At 49.0% G+C, this 15,672-nt stretch overlaps 1 long non-coding RNA gene across 1 annotated transcript; it reads left to right on the plus strand.

The window, feature by feature from the left end:
- The first annotated feature begins 6,518 nt into the window (after positions 1-6,518).
- LOC123382419 lies at positions 6,519-8,326 on the plus strand. The gene is made up of 2 exons (XR_006590743.1): positions 6,519-6,997; positions 7,891-8,326. It is a non-coding gene; the product is annotated as an uncharacterized LOC123382419 (long non-coding RNA).
- The last annotated feature ends 7,346 nt before the right edge of the window (positions 8,327-15,672 follow it).

Raw genomic sequence — 15,672 nt, forward strand, 5'->3', positions numbered from 1 at the left:
CCTGCCGCCCAAACCCACTGCCTTTGGCCAGATCGCGGAGGGTTTATGTAACGTCGTGATTCATTCGCCCCTTCCCTCGGCCGCGCGCCTTGCACGTGATCCTTCAGAAGCTGGAGCTCGGTGCCAAGAGGGTGACACAAAGGCCCAAGCAAGGACTTCTTTTGATTTTTCTTGTTCCTCTTCTCTCCCCAGCCCCAACTCTCTCTGAAACAAGGTGTGCTGAGTAGGGAGGTGCTTCCTCTTGGGGTTTGCTAAAGGCCCCCTCACCGCTGTGCTCTGCGGCATTCTTTCTTCCACTGCACACTTCTGGGCCTTTCCTGTGCGGCCACCCGCTGCTGTCTTCCTCACCTTCCCCCTGCCGCTTGGTGCTCTGCAGTGCTCCCCCAGGCCCTTTGCTCGGCGAACCGAGGTCAACACAAAGCGGATGGGGCTCTGGCGATGGCCTAACGGGACCGCAGACCCAGCACTCAGCTCATGGCCTCAGATATTTTTTTTCCCCTCGATCGGGGTCTTTAAACGTCTTTTTGTGTTATTTGTTTCCTTTTAGCAGAAGAACCATCCAGGGGTGCCTGGGTGGCGCGGTCGGTTAAGCGTCCGACTTCAGCCAGGTCACGATCTCGCGGTCCGGGAGTTCGAGCCCCGCGTCAGGCTCTGGGCTGATGGCTCAGAGCCTGGAGCCTGCTTCCGATTCTGTGTCTCCCTCTCTCTCTGCCCCTCCCCCGTTCATGCTCTGTCTCTCTCTGTCCCAAAAATAAATAAACGTTGAAAAAAAAATTAAAAAAAAAATAAAATAAAAAAAAGAAGAACCATCCATTCGCTCAGCAAATATTTACTGAACATCTGTGATGTCAAGGACTGTTCTAGCCACAAGATAGAGCTGTGGACAAAATGGGCCAGATTCCTGCTCTTCTGGACCTGGCATTTTAACGCGGGAAAACCCACTATAAGCAAATAAAACAGGACATAATTTGTCAGGGGGCGATAATTGCATTAAACAGAAGCAGGACAAGAATTACGGAGTTGACAGTGGTGAGGGTATTATTCAGATAGGGTGCACGGCATGACCTTCCTGGCAAGGTGAGCAGAGGTCTTTCTTTGAATGAAATCTCCCTGGGAACCCCAGTATTTAAAGTAGTTAAAAGCCGAGCCGCTCTAGGGGGGGAGGAGGCAAAGTCGAGGGGACCCACACAGAGAGGGTGGTCCAGGAAGGGCTTGCTGAACAGGTGGCATTTCGGCTGAGACCAGAAAGGAGAGGGGGACTCAGGATATGAAAAGGAACTTTGTTTTAAAATTGGAAGTGAGGGGCGCCTGGGTGGCTCAGTCGGTTGGGCGACCGACTTCGGCTCAGGTCATGATCTCACACTCCGTGAGTTCGAGCCCCGCATCGGGCTCTGTGCTGACAGCTCGGAGCCTGGAGCCTGTTTCAGATTCTGTGTCTCCCTCTCTCTCTGCCCCTCCCCCGTTCGTGCTCTGTCTCTCTATGTCTCAAAAATAAATAAACGTCAAATTAAAAAAAATTAAAAAAAAATTGGAAATGAAGTAACTAAACACGTTAAAAAAAAAAAAAGAATTCAAGTGTAAAAAGAATACGCTTCAAGTATCCGAATCCCTTCGATACTGGCCCAAAGGCCATCCTTGTAACCAGTTTCTTGCGTGTGTCCCCTTCCCGTGGAAGATTTTGTATTTATGTAAGCCTGAGTGTAAGGATCTGTCTCTATCACCCTTTTGAAAAACGCCAGTAACCGAATTTGTACCCAAACGTTCAGCATCTCCATTTTTACAGATGTGTGACTCTATCCATTGGAAAAATACACATGAAAATACATACGCTTATTATATATGCTATACAGACTGTGTATATTGGGTATATTCATTGTAATTTATACGACGTACCTACTGCATTGTGGTAGGGTCCCGTCCCTAAGGAAAGAAAAAAACACCCTCACGGCAACCTTGCTCTTTGCATATTTGACAACATTCCTCGCCACTTTGTAACGTGAGATCGCTTAATCAGACTACAGGTTTGTGTGTTATCATACGTGGGAGACAAAGAATTAAAAAATATATTAAAAAAACTACGCCACATGGCGTTTCGGGCTCAGTTCTTTGGGTACGAACCCCACTGAGCAGGGCCGGCAAAAATAAAGTTCCTTCCTGGAAAGAAAGGCCTCCGTATCATGACTCCGCTTGCGAGAATCCTGCTACGTTACAAATTTCTCAAAGTAGAATTCCTAGATCAAAGGGCACGGGTATTGTTCATCTTGAGACATATTGACGATTTGCCCTAAGAGGGATGATACCAATTTATATTCCCTTCCAATTTACAAAGGCACCCTTTTCCTCCAATCTCTGTCAACAGTGTGTTTCCAAATGTGTTGATCACTCTTTGCCAAACGGGTGAAAAACATCTCGGTTTGCTTTAATTTGCGTTTTATTTTTTTAAATTTTTTTTCAACGTTTATTTATTTTTGGGACAGAGAGAGACAGAGCATGAACGGGGGAGGGGCAGAGAGAGAGGGAGACACAGAATCGGAAACAGGCTCCAGGCTCCGAGCCATCAGCCCAGAGCCCGACGCGGGGCTCTAACTCACGGACCGCGAGATCGTGACCTGGCTGAAGTCGGACGCTTAACCGACTGCGCCACCCAGGCGCCCCAAATTTGCGTTTTATTAAATCTCAGTGACCTTGGATGTCTTCGACATGTCTAAAAAGCCCGTCGTGTTTCTCGTTTGGTAAACTGCCTAGTCATGGAAATGTCAAGGCGAGGCACCGATTAGATGTCCAGGTGGAGATGTCAGGGAGGCATCCAGAAAGTCAGAGCTTAGGGAGCCTTCTGGGCTGGGGCTCTAATTTCGAAAGTCAGCGGTACATAGGTGGTGTTTAAATACCTGGAAATGAATGGGCTCCCCTGAAGAGGAAGGAAGAAAACAGAGAGAAGGCAGGGGACTGAACCCAGGACCACCCCTACTTTTAGAGGTTAGATGCCGAAGGAGGGCCAAGGAAAGACCGAAGGACGGCAGCCAGCGAGAGGAGAGGGCTGAGAGGCAGAAACTACCGAGAGAAGCGCGTGCTTCCAGGGGACCCGAGGGGTGTGCTGAGAAGTCAAGTGAGAGACGAAGAGATGTCTGCACGTGACAACATGGAATCGTCGGTAGACTTGAGGTCAGTTGCGGTCAAGGGTGGTGGAGTCAAGTTGGACCTGGTTGAAGAAGCAGAGGCAGGGCTTGGAGGAGACATCTGCGAGAGATGTTGCCAAGATGGGAGTACCGGGATGCAGGTGGTTGGGTGAAGCGGAAGGATTGAGGTAGATGATTTGGTTTGGTGTTTGGGGCTAAGAGCTGCTGAGTCCCTGTGATTCCAGGTGAGAAGGAACTCGGAGAGGGGGTTGTTGACGTGCGCCAGTGCGTGTGGCTGGAAAGGCAGCCTCTCAGGAAGGGGGAGGATTCGGGACCCAAGGAGAAGGTGGCCCCTGGTGGGAAGAAGGGCATGTCTTCCACTATATCTGGCAGCATGGAGGAGAGTGGGGTTCAAGTGTGTGGGCTGGATGGTGGGAAATGAGAAGGCATGAATCTCATGGCTTCCATTTCCTCCATCAAGAATGAGGCTGGGCCATCAGCCTCGGAGCCAGAAGAAAGCATGACATGGGCATCTCTCTGAACGGGACAGGGGCCTCTTCAGGGAACCACAGTAGACGTACCTGGCTCGTCTTATTTTATTTTATTTTATTTTATTTTATTTTATTAAAAAAATTTTTAACGCTTATTTATTTTTTAGAGAGAGAGACAGAGCTCAAGTGGGGGGAGGGGGAGAGAGAGAGAGAGGGAGACCCAGAATCCGAAGCAGACCCCCAGGCTGTCCTCACAGAGCCCGACGCGGGGCTCGAACTCCCGCACCGCGAGATCATGAGCTGAGCCGAAGTCAGACACTTAACCGACGGAGTCACCCAGGCGCCCCCAGGCTCGTTTGAACACTCCTTGGAACCTTGGCTGCCATCAGGTTGCTCTGCAACTGAGAAGTAAATCCAGCCCAGCTGAAGGTTTTGTGCCGCACCGAGTGGTTAATTTTGAGGTGTTTGATCGCCACACAGTTCGTGGAGTTATTTATGTCTGAAATGATGAAAATTCCCTCCCCCCACGTCGGGCCCATAAAATCGTGGGGAAGTGGCCCAAATACCAGCCTGCGTTCCTGGGTCGTGTGGATTACCGCTGTCACGGGCGCGTTTGGCTCCCCCCATTCATCTTCAGCCCAGACGCCCCAGCTCACGCCTGTCAGGACGGGGCACTGACCCCTGCTGAGGCCGGGTTCCCGGGTCCGGGCACCATGGGGGCTCGAACACAGCTTGCGAGCAAGTGCTTTTAATAAGCGTCCCGCTCCCCAGTCTCTTCTCTTTCCTGACCTCCTCCTTATCGTCTAAAGACAGCAGGGCCTGGTTCCCACTGAGTGTGGGATATGGTTTCCCACGAAGCACACACTTGCCACGGGATGGGGTATGTCCCGGGTCCGCAGGGGTCGTGTGCACGTGGTTTTGTGTTACTCTCTTCTACGTCAACTAGATTCAGGATCATATTTTCTGGAAAATCTAACTCAAGGAAAGAGGGGGGAGGGGCGGGGACGGAGGCCTGTCTCTGATGCTCCTACCGTGCGTGGCTCACTTCGCCTTGGTCGTTTGCCCAAGTCCCCTAACCTCGCCGGATCCATCTTCCCATCTGTAAAACAGGAGTGATTCTATCTGCCCTAAATATCTGCCATGTGTGTGTGTGTGTGTGTGTGTGTGTGTGTGTGTGTGTGTGTAATTCAAATGCCTCTTCATCCTCTGCAGTCTCCCCTCTCACAGAGTGTCTAGCATAAAGCTTGGCACGTTGCAGGTGGTCAATAAATGTTTGGGGAGAATTCGAGAATGAACAGAAGGGGTGAATGTGTCTGCAGGTGAGCCTACGTATGCGACAATCATTACGATGAATTAGCACTTAATATGTGCCAGGCGCTCTGCTAAGCAGGGGGGTGGTCATGTTCCCATTCTACAGATGAGAAAACAGGCACTCGGCAAGGCTGAATTCCTTAAGGGAAGTCTCCTACCCTATCGGTGCTGGAGCAGGGATTTGAACCTGAGACTTTCCGGTTCCAGAGGCCATGCTCTTGACTGTTATGGTGTCATACTGTGTAGGACAACAAAGGACCCGACTTGGAAAATGACACTGGGGTCCTGTGCTGAACATTTGCACCCCTCGTGGGGCTAAAAGAGCATTATCTCCATGAGTCAAAGGCTGGCTTATGAGAACATTAATAAGCGTGGGCAGAGAGAATAAACGAACAGCTTTCTGTCCAGAGGAAGAGGAAATGGAGGTATGCGTGGACGTACCTGGGGCCATCGTACTGGTTTGGCCGTGCCACGTCCTGAGCTGTCCCAGTTCAACCGGCTGGGTTGGAGAATGAAGCGGGTCAGGCCACCAGAATTAATGCTCTGCCGCCTTCCCGGATCTGGCAGAATTTGGACTGAGTCAGGCTTGTTGACTTTCATATTATTATTCCCCCCCCCCCCGCCCCCCGTCTTGCTTGGGAATGGAATCGGCTGTGGTAAGAGCAGCCTTTGCATCTCCTGTCCTTCTGAGTCTTGGCTCCTTGGGACCATCTGTTGCCCAAGGTGGCCCATCAGACTAGGCGCTGGGAGACGAACGGCTCACCGAGGCCCTTTGCCAAGCTTTAGGGCATTGGTCCCAACAGGGTAAGCGGTCTCTCCAGAGGATTGGCCTGCCTTCCTCAACCTTCCTGTGGCCTTTAGAGAATCACTTTCTCCACGAAGGTGGGGCGTTTGCTCCAGAGAAAGCCCAGGGAGCTGAGATCCGAACTTGGGTGTGCGGTGGTAAGGTGGGGTGGGATTGGTGAGGCGACGGGCCGGGCTTTCTCCACCTGGGAGTGACAGTCCCATGCAGCTGGTGGGCGTGCCCTCTTGTGCACTCTGCTATCTGGCTGCTGTCTCGTCCTAATAAATTAAATCTGTTATATCATCGCTGTTATATTCCTGAGACGAGCACTTCCCAGGCAGATTAGAATGGAACTTAAGGGGATTAAAAGCCTCTCTTAGTGAAAAACAATGTTTCAGACGGGAAAAATCCATTTACCAATGTGAATTGCAACAGCAGTGCATGTTTTCTTTAATGCGTTGCTACTGCTCAGAGAAAAGTGGGGATTTCCCCCCACGCCTCCCGTCCTCTGTTTTGCATAAGTTATAATGTGGGTTCTGTTGAGCGTAGCCAGGCTCTCGGGGAGATTGATGGCTTCCATAAAGTTGCACAAAAACATTTCTCCTTTGTTCATGAGGGAAAAGAAAAGCGTCTAATGGATTTGGAATATTAAAAGAGTGTTGGTCTGTGTACTGTAAACCAGGAGAAGTCTAGGAGTAACTGCCAAACACCAGAGGAAATGGTTTAATTGGAAATGCAAACAGTCAATCCTTGGTTATCTGCGTGTGGCTTATCTGCAAGAAGTTACGGGGTGGGGGGGGGGGAAGAAAAAGAAAAAGAAAAAGAAAGGAAAAGCATCTCGGTGCCTCAGCTTCCCTGCCCGGCTGTCTATCACCGTGTTCTCAGGGAATTAAAAGTCATTTTAATAACCTGGACCCAATAAAATTTGGACGGTAATTCTGCAGCAGCTATAAAAAAAAATCACAGAAGGCCGTCCAAAGGATATGCAATGAATTTTTTTTTTTTTTCTATTACTCACAGGTTGGGATTCTCTATGCCATTAGAAAGTTGACAACTTAAAATCATGAGCTAGTAGTTCCCCCAAAGCCAGCGTGGATGGAGCTCCTGCCTCAAGGGGCCATAAAACTTCAGGAAACTGCTGAGTCAGGACCCAGCCCTCAGTATGCAGGGAGTGGGGTGGAGAGATGGCCTCTCCAGGAGGCCGTTGGGATCCGGAACACCACTGTCTGGATCCACGAGAAGTCGGAGCCTGGACAGAGAGAAAGGACGTTGCTGCCTGTTGGGTTTCGCCATTAGTGAGTGTTGATCTGTTCTAGGTGGTTCTCAGGCATCCTGGGAAAGGTGGGGGGGGGGGAATGGGCAAACCCTGCTCACCCTGTGCCCGTGGAGCTGGGTGTCTGTGACCATGGCTTCTCCTTGGGCATGCTATGGAAAACCCTTCCGTGACATTTAATGTGGCTTCTCAGAGTGGTAGAGAGAGCTCTTGGACGGCCAAGGAAGAGAAATCAGAGAGACGTTTGGCAGGGAGACTGCTCTCATGGGATCTAAGGCCATGAAGCCAAGTTGGGGCCAGAGAGTGTCATAGACCAAAGCTCCCTCCTTCCTTCCTTCCCTCCCCTTCCCCATCCCTTTCTTTTTTGCTTCCTTCCCTTCCCCTCCCTCCCTCCCTCCCTCCCCACCCAGGTCTCGATAAGAGGTGAGCCCCAGCTCTCCTCTCCTGGATCCAGTGTCTTCTGTGCAAAGGTCCTCCCAGGCCCCCATTTCTCTTCTGTTTTGTCTGTGCCGTGCTCGTGCTGGGGCCACATCTGGTGGAAGGCTTTGCCTTTTAAAAGGAGAGGCTGGATTTCTGGAGTCAACCCTTCTGATTTTCGGCCCCAGTAAATAACAATAGTCGCTCACAGTTATTGGGTGCTAACTAGGTGCCGGGCACGGCGTTAAGCGCTTGACATGAAATGTCTTGTTAAAGCCTCTCAACAGCCATGAGACCTCGGTGCTGTCACCATCCCATTTCACAGCTGGGAAAATGAGGCTTGGGGAGGTTCAGTAACGTGGCCAAGGTCGCACAGCACGTACAAGGAGAAGCAAGATTCGAACCCAGGCACTCGGGCTTTGGAGGCTATGCTTGTAACGACATCATGGCGTGGCCTTAATGATCTGACTGTTGTCCTTGTGTTTGACTTGCCGAAAGGCTGTTTGCAGATTGAAAGCCCCAGTCTCCAGCCCAAGAAGCCAGTTTTCTACAATCATGTGGATAGAGGTGAAAACAGCGGGTTGAAAATCACACACTCTTAGCTGACGCCTGGGATTTGGGCATCTGTGGGATTTCTTACCTGTGATGCCTGGAACCCTCGCCCCTCCTCACGGACCCCCTCACCCCCACTGCCCTCCTCCCCTGGGCTACCGCGCCTTTTTAGGATCTGGCTACAAAACCTGGTGCTAAAATATTGCTCAATTTTAATTATACTTCCAAGCCCCTTGCTGTCAGCTGCCCTTCTGAAATTGTTTTAATTGAAGTTCCATGAATCCTGGGGAGTTCAGACGGAGTTCATCTCCAAGCCCATCCTGATTTCATTAAAGATTTGATCTTTCTTTTTTTTTCACCAATAAAACATTTATTATCGTTATCTGTTTCGTAACCATTCTCTGCCTCCAAAGCGGGGGGAAATCAACCTCATCTTCATGCCAATAAAGCTAAGGAATCATCTGTTGATTTTTCCGGCACACGATAGCAGTGACATTAAAACAAAATAATTAATTGACTAATTATTTTCCTTTTAAATGAAGGCAGTCCTCATTCGGGAGGAGTTTTAAGCCTGCAGGTGACGGGATTTAGGAAGTAACTGTGCACAGGGCTGAGGAAAATCATCTTCCTTGAATATAGGTGCTGTTTCTTTTCTTTTCTTTTCTTTTCTTTTCTTTTCTTTTCTTTTCTTTTCTTTTCTTTTCTTTTCTTTTCTTTTCTTTTCTTTTCCTTTCCTTTCCTTTCCTTTCCTTTCCTTTCCTTTCCTTTCCTTTCTCTCCCCTCCCCTCCCCTCCCCTCCCCTCCCCTCCTCTCCTCTCCTCTCCTCTCCGTTTTCTTCTTCCCTTGCCTTTCCTTTGCTCTTTCTTCCCAGTTGAGGACAGCTCAGAGCTGTTTTAATAGCTGGACCAGAGATGGTCCCCAAAGGCCCTCCCCGCCTCCTACCAACAGGAGGTAAATTATGGGAAACAAAGTTATAGATGAACCAAATAATGTAAAGTAAAACCGGACCATGGAGTAGCTTGCTGACCCCTGAGTGTTAATAATTAACGGTTAATTACTATTAAATCATCGTTGCCCAGCCTTGGCCAGGATCACAATTTACGCCCGGGGAGTCCCTTCACAGTCTGTGTTTGTGATTATCTGCTCTGCAGCATTCTTAGCAAACCCAATACCTGCTTCCTGCTTGGTGATCGGAGCCACAATGTTTTTGTTAAGCTTTCAGCTGTGGCTCCTTCTAGACCTTTGTTTCATGTATGTAATATACTTAAAATGCACTAAATGACAGTTTATAATATCATTATCTACAGTTAAAGATATTATAACTTCAAAAATGAAAAGAAAGTGCAGCCATATGTGGAAATGGTCTATTTTGTGCCCTTTTAACCTCTCCCTTCTAGTTTCTGCCGGACCAGACAGGCAACGTTACAAAAATCATAGGTCTGCAAAATCATTTGCTATTTCAGCCTGCATTTGTCATGAAAGGAAACTGGGTTATTTAGATAGTAAATAACAACTGTGGACTCATTCATTTTTCTGTCTCTCTCTCTCTCTCTCTCTCTCTCTCTCTCTCTTTTATTTTTTCCTTTTATTTTGGTCCCGGGTTCCAATATGTTCTTCATTACATGGTTTGATAATTCAAGGATGGCTCAGCAAACCCTTAGCGTCCTGCCACAGCCCTTCAACCCCCCGCAACCCCCAATAACATGAGAGTTGATTTAAAACTTCACTCTGTACGGCCCCGGGGTTATTAGGAACAGTGTGGACCGAGTATGGATTAGGTTTAAAAGTAATAAAAAAGTAGACCTGTTGGTTAGGTGAAAAATTCACTATCAGATTCCTGAGTTCAGTATTCCTTTTCATGTGCAAACGGTACTAAATGAGGCATTTAATTCAACAAATCCAGAGTTCTGATCCGCCAGAAATAGAGACTGGGTTAGTTCAATTTGTAACAAACGATCTCCTTATGATCAAAGTCCTGAGCGCTGATTTCAACATGCTGCTTAAATTAGTCTAACACCAAAGTCTTTGGCTCGGAGACAGTATTTGGAATGTCTTACCAGAGGAGAAATTCCTTCTCACACATGGTTCTAATATCATGCCATGCCAACTCTGCTTTTTAATGGGCTGACAGGAGGCGCGGTGCTAACTTTCTGACTCCAGAAAGTTCTTGTGCTGTCACCCGCAAACCAGCTAGGATAATTTTTCCTTGGCTTCCTTATTAAAGACTGAATGAAGGGATTGTGTGGCTTTCTTAATGTCACTTGGTCTGTTTGCCATAAATTCAGGCACGCACGATGAAAGCTGCACTTATATTTCACTGGAAAATGGAATCAAGGAGAATGCACACAGGTTCACAATAAATAACGAAGCGTGAGTTATTAAGTGAATTTCATCTACCAGGGCCTTATTACATCAATAGTTTAGATAATGGCTCCTGAAAAACTACATCCACGTATTTGGCGGCCAAAGAGTGGAGGGAGGGGCAGGGTGCCCAGAGGGCGCCGAGGTGGACAGGCGGAGCCAGCTGGGGTGAGAATGGAATAGGTGGTATTTGAAAAATAATATAATATTTACATTTTTGCATGCTGTTTGCCTTTTTAGCTCAGCGGGGAGACCGGCAGGCCTGTTGGCCAATGCAACACACATCGCTGCAGGCTTCCTGCCTGGGATTGTTTGTTTTCTTGCAGAAGGAAGACTTGGGGTTGTTTAGACTATGAGCCTAATTTTAGAGGATCATAATTATGTTGCTTCTAAACCACATATTTTCCAGAATTTGCTGCCCCATGAAAATAACTTGCATGTGTGTCCAGCCTGGCTGGCGGCCAACCGGATGCCCAGAGCCTCCGTTCTCTGTGTCATCCTGGGGGACTCCCGGTGACCAGGACAGGGTGGCACAGGGGTGGTGGACAGGGCTTAGCCTGGAGAAGCAGGAGAGCCACACTGGGTCTCCCGCTCCAGCATGCTGTTGGGTCCCAGGTTGGTCACATGACGTCCAGGGCAGCATTTCGCAGAACGTCAGTCCCCGGAAATGCCCCGCGGGATGCCTACCTCCAGAAAGTTCGGGGTCCTTGTCAGCTTCATTCTCTTCCTTGTGGTCCTCAGCGCCTGTGTTGCCTTCACCCCAGCCCAATCCCAGCCCAACCTTTCAGGTCTCCGATCCTCAAATACACTCTTTCTTTACGGCGTAAGTCACAGTCGTAGTTCGACAGCCAATTACTCGTACGGCAGTTTGAGGATGTGAGTGTCCTTGAGAGCCGGTGCTATCCGTTCTGTGATGGATGCTCAGTGCTTCGGGCGGTGCCTGCCACACAGGAGCTGCTCAGAACTGATTTGATAAATTACCGCCTGAAGTCCGTGTTCCTAAACTTTGACGAACATCTCCATCGACTTGGGGAGATCTTGCGAAAATGTACGTTCTGAACCGCTTGCTGGGCTTGGAGCGCGCGCCCGTGTGACGCTGATGTTGTTGCATTTTGAGTAGCAAGGAATTAAGAAGTTTAGCTGTGTTTAATCCCGAGTGTATCACACCCTGTTTAACCCTTTCCTGGTGGAACACCTAGTGACGCCTGTGATCTGAACCTCATCGACTCACGTGTAAAATGAACCAAAGGCTCTTCAAGGATCCTTGCAGCTGAGAACATTAGCGTTTGGACGGGTTGCTCTGAAATTGTCCTAATTCAGCTCTGGAGTGGGGGAGGAGAGGCCCCCCATACCTGATCTTCTGAGGTACATGCAGCGTTTGCCGGGGGGAACAAGGGACATCAACAAGTGGGTGGACTCAGCCCTGGCTGAGCTCTTTGAGACCCAGTCATGGCTCCTGGAGAGGCAGTTAAGTATCTTCCGGTCACAACCGGGGGACTGTCCTGCCCTGCTTCTCTGAGCCCACGTGTGTGAGGTTGGGGCGCTGGAACTCTATCCACGTTGCCCCAGAAAGTATGCCAAGACACCCAAAAGACATACAAAAACTCTGAAAATCCAAGAAGAAAACACACATCACCCATTGACACGTGAGCAAAAGATTCGAACAGCCACTTCCCCAAAAAGATAGGCAAAGATGCTCAACGTCATGTGTTTTTGAGGAATCACAAATTAAAATGACGATGAGATACCACCCTCCTCTGCGTAACTAAAGTCTAAAAACCATGGACAATACCAACAGCCAGATGGATGCGCGGCGACCGGAAGTCGCGTTCTTGGCCGCTGGGCATGCGAAATGCTACCGTCGCTTTAGAAGGTGGATAGTTTCTTACAAAACCAGATGTGTTTTCACCACACAGTGCATCAGCAGAACCACTAGGCATTTGCCCAACTGATGTGGAAGCACATCTACACGGAAGCCTGCAGCTTTGTTTCTGGCAGCTTTGGTCTTGGTCAGCAAACACCGGAAGCCGCAAGACGTCCATCACTAAGTGAATGAATAAACAAACAGTGGTATCTCCACACAATGGAATAGTATTCAGCAGTAAAAAGAAATAAGCCCCAGGGGTGCCTGGGTGGCTCGGTCGGTTGAGCGTCCGACTTCGGCTCAGGTCATGGTCTCACGTTTAATGGGTTCGAGCCCCACGTCGGAGCCCATGCTGACAGCTCGGGGCCTGGAGCCTGCTTCGGATTCTGTGTCTCCCTCTCTCTCTCTGCCCCTCCCCCGCTCGCGCTTTGTCTCGTTCTATCTCTCAAAAATGAATAAATGTTAAAAAAAAAAATTATGGGGCCCCTGGATGGCTCATTCAGTTAAGTGGCAGACTCAGGCTCGGGTCATGATGTTGCCATTTGTGAGTTCAAGCCCCGTATTAGGCTCTGTGCTGATAGCCCAGAGCCTGGAGCCTGCTTCATATTCTGTGTCTTCCTCTCTCTCTGCCCCTCCCCTGCTCATGTTCTCTCTCTCTCTCTCTCTCTCTCTCTCTCTCTCTCTCTCTCAAAAATAAACATTCAAAACTAAAAAAGAGAAATACACATGCCTTTGAAAATGAATAAACATTTATTGAAAAAAATGGATCAGTGATTGCCAAGGGTTCGAGGCAGGGTCAGGGGGAGGGTTGAACAGTGGAATACAGTCGATATTTTAGGTGAGTGAAAACTACTGTTTGCTACCGTGATAGTGAATACAAGATGTTATGCATTTGTCAAAACCCACAGAACTTTACAGCACAGAGATGAAACCTTAAAGTACACGAATTTTAAAAAGTACTTTAGGAGGTTGAGGGATCCCAAGACACAAGACTCTTACGAATATATTTACGAATATTACCACCGTATTAGATATGTACAAAACGATCTCATTGAAAGGATTGGGGGAATAAGGTGGCTGACCTAAGCAACCTTGGGAATGAATGAAATCGCAAGACCACTGGTCACGGAAGCATCCATCAGCATTCTACTCTGGCTGATAGAGTTGTTTCCCGCAAAGGCATGGGTTAACGATTCTGAAACCACTACGGACCTACACTGTCATACGGAATGATTAAGTATATGGATGGCAGGCAGCATGAGTCAGGTCTCCCACAGTTGGAGTGGGTTGTGGATGAGCAAGGCGAGGAGGCTGGAACGAGTCGGGGGGTAACGGGTTGGGGTTGGAGATATTGAAGGAACTCAGTTGCAGCTCAACACAGATGTAGTTACATGTAGATGTCTTAATGCATATATGGACATGCATGGGTTAGTACGCACACACATGCGTCTCCTGGTTCCGCCAGCTGAGAGCGCAGAGACATGTCCCAGTTGTAGCATCCATAGGTAGTGTCCAGATCTTGGTTTCTCATGTTATTCCCCAGTGAAAGGAACCAGGGCTGAGAGAAATGGCTGACTCTAACACTCCAGGACTGGGGCGTCGGATACATGAGGCGAGCCTGGAGCCATTGCAGTGCCAGAAAGCAAGAAAGTGCTGAAAACAAAAACAAAAGCGCAACCAGTAAAACCAAACCCATGATGATAGGACTATGCCAAAGCGATATGGGATCCAACAGAAAGAATTTCCAGCGGCCGGCGCTAGGGCCATTTGAGCAACCAAATAACGTTGCATTGGATTCTAACCTAAAGTGGGAGACGGATAGCCATGCGTCCGTGCAGGTGCAGATCAATGGCGGAATAAGTAAATCCACCGGGGAGAAGAGACCAATCTTCTGTGCAGAAGAATTCAAAATAATTTATGGAGATACTCTGTCCTCAAGGAGAGGGGGCATAATTCTCCATTCCTTAAGTGTGGCTGCCCATAGTAACTTTCTTCCAAAGAGGACAGTGTGGAAAAGGAAACAAGAAACAAGAGCTTGACAGTGGAAAAACCTGACAAACACTACCTCAAGCCAGGTGGCCAACGCCGACATCGATAGTGAGAAGTCATGTCGACAGCATGTACCTTTGTTCTGACGGGATGAGAAGGTCTCTCTCCCTCCATGGTCTTCCTTTCCCAAACACGTTACTTCAGTCTAAGGATGAGGAACACGCCAGCAAAATCGCAGCTGAGGGACGTCCTGCAAAAATACCGGATCGGTACTGCTCGACCCTACCCGTGTCTTCAAAAATAAAGAAATTCTGGCTACCTGCCCCAGCCAGGAAGAGACTAAGGAGACCTCACTGTTAAATGTAAGGTGGTACCGGCTGGGATCCTGGAACAGAACAAGGACATCAGGGAAACAGAAAATCTGAACAAAACGGACTCGGTGATAACGTATCGATGTTGGTTCGTTACGCCAAATGAACGACGCTCACGTTGAGATGTTAGTAACAGGGGAAAGTGGGTGCAGAGCACACAAGCACTCCCTACTACCTTCGGCGTAACTAAATAAATCTAAAATTAAAAATCTAGAATGAAAGTCTACTTAGCAGTTCATCGTTACAAACAAACTCGTCATCACAAAACGATCCCATACGTACCAGTTGGATGGGCTTTGGAAGAATCTGGGTTAGCTTAACTTGAGCACCGGCTTGTATGCACACAGTGTGCCAGGCTCCCTTTGTGCCAGGAGCCCTTTTAACCTTTACAATAGCCCCGTAGAAACGCGGTGAAGTTCAAAATCTCCAGATGTGGACAGGAGTGTGCAGGCAAGTAGGTACATGGCCCAAGGTCAGACCGTCAGTTACTCTGGGGAAGGGTAGAATTCTAAAATTCACCAATCATGTCGTGTACGGGGATTGGAGGTTATCTCTGCTCAAGGTCTTGAAGTTTCAGCCACGACCTTGAGCTGAGCACCTTCCACGTGAGGCGTTTGCAGTTGGATGAAGGAGTGTGGGGCCGTGGGCTTAATGGGAACAGCCAAGGCTGGGGAGATTCCTGGACACACGGGAAGGGCCTTTCCGGATCTGTGTCCCCGTCTGGTCCGCACGTGGGGCACTGCGTAGACAGAGATCTTTGCAGGGAGGCCATTTGAGTGCCCCCTGCAGAGAGGTATGGAGTCAAGGTCTTGGACTCCTCTTGCTCTGGTCCTCTGGCACTCGTGAACGTTCACAGACTCTTTGACGTTCAGGTTCAAGGCCTTCCTGAATGGAACTCCTACCTCTGCCATCTCTCGTCCTAAGGGTTGTGACCCTGCAGAGATCTGGGGGGGGGGGGCTCCTAGGCTCGGTTTACCGCAGGGGCCTCCTCACATTGGCTGCTGCTAATACAGTGCTCACACCCCTCTCTAGCCCCGTTGGCACTTAGGCAGCAGGAATCCTATGCAAGTTCATGTTCTGCTCCAACAGTTTGTGAGCTGGGTGACCTAGGAACAGCCAGGCGGTCACTCAGAACCTAAATCT

Source organism: Felis catus, chromosome E2, assembly GCF_018350175.1.
Source record: "Felis catus isolate Fca126 chromosome E2, F.catus_Fca126_mat1.0, whole genome shotgun sequence".
Taxonomy (NCBI): Eukaryota; Metazoa; Chordata; class Mammalia; order Carnivora; family Felidae; genus Felis; species Felis catus.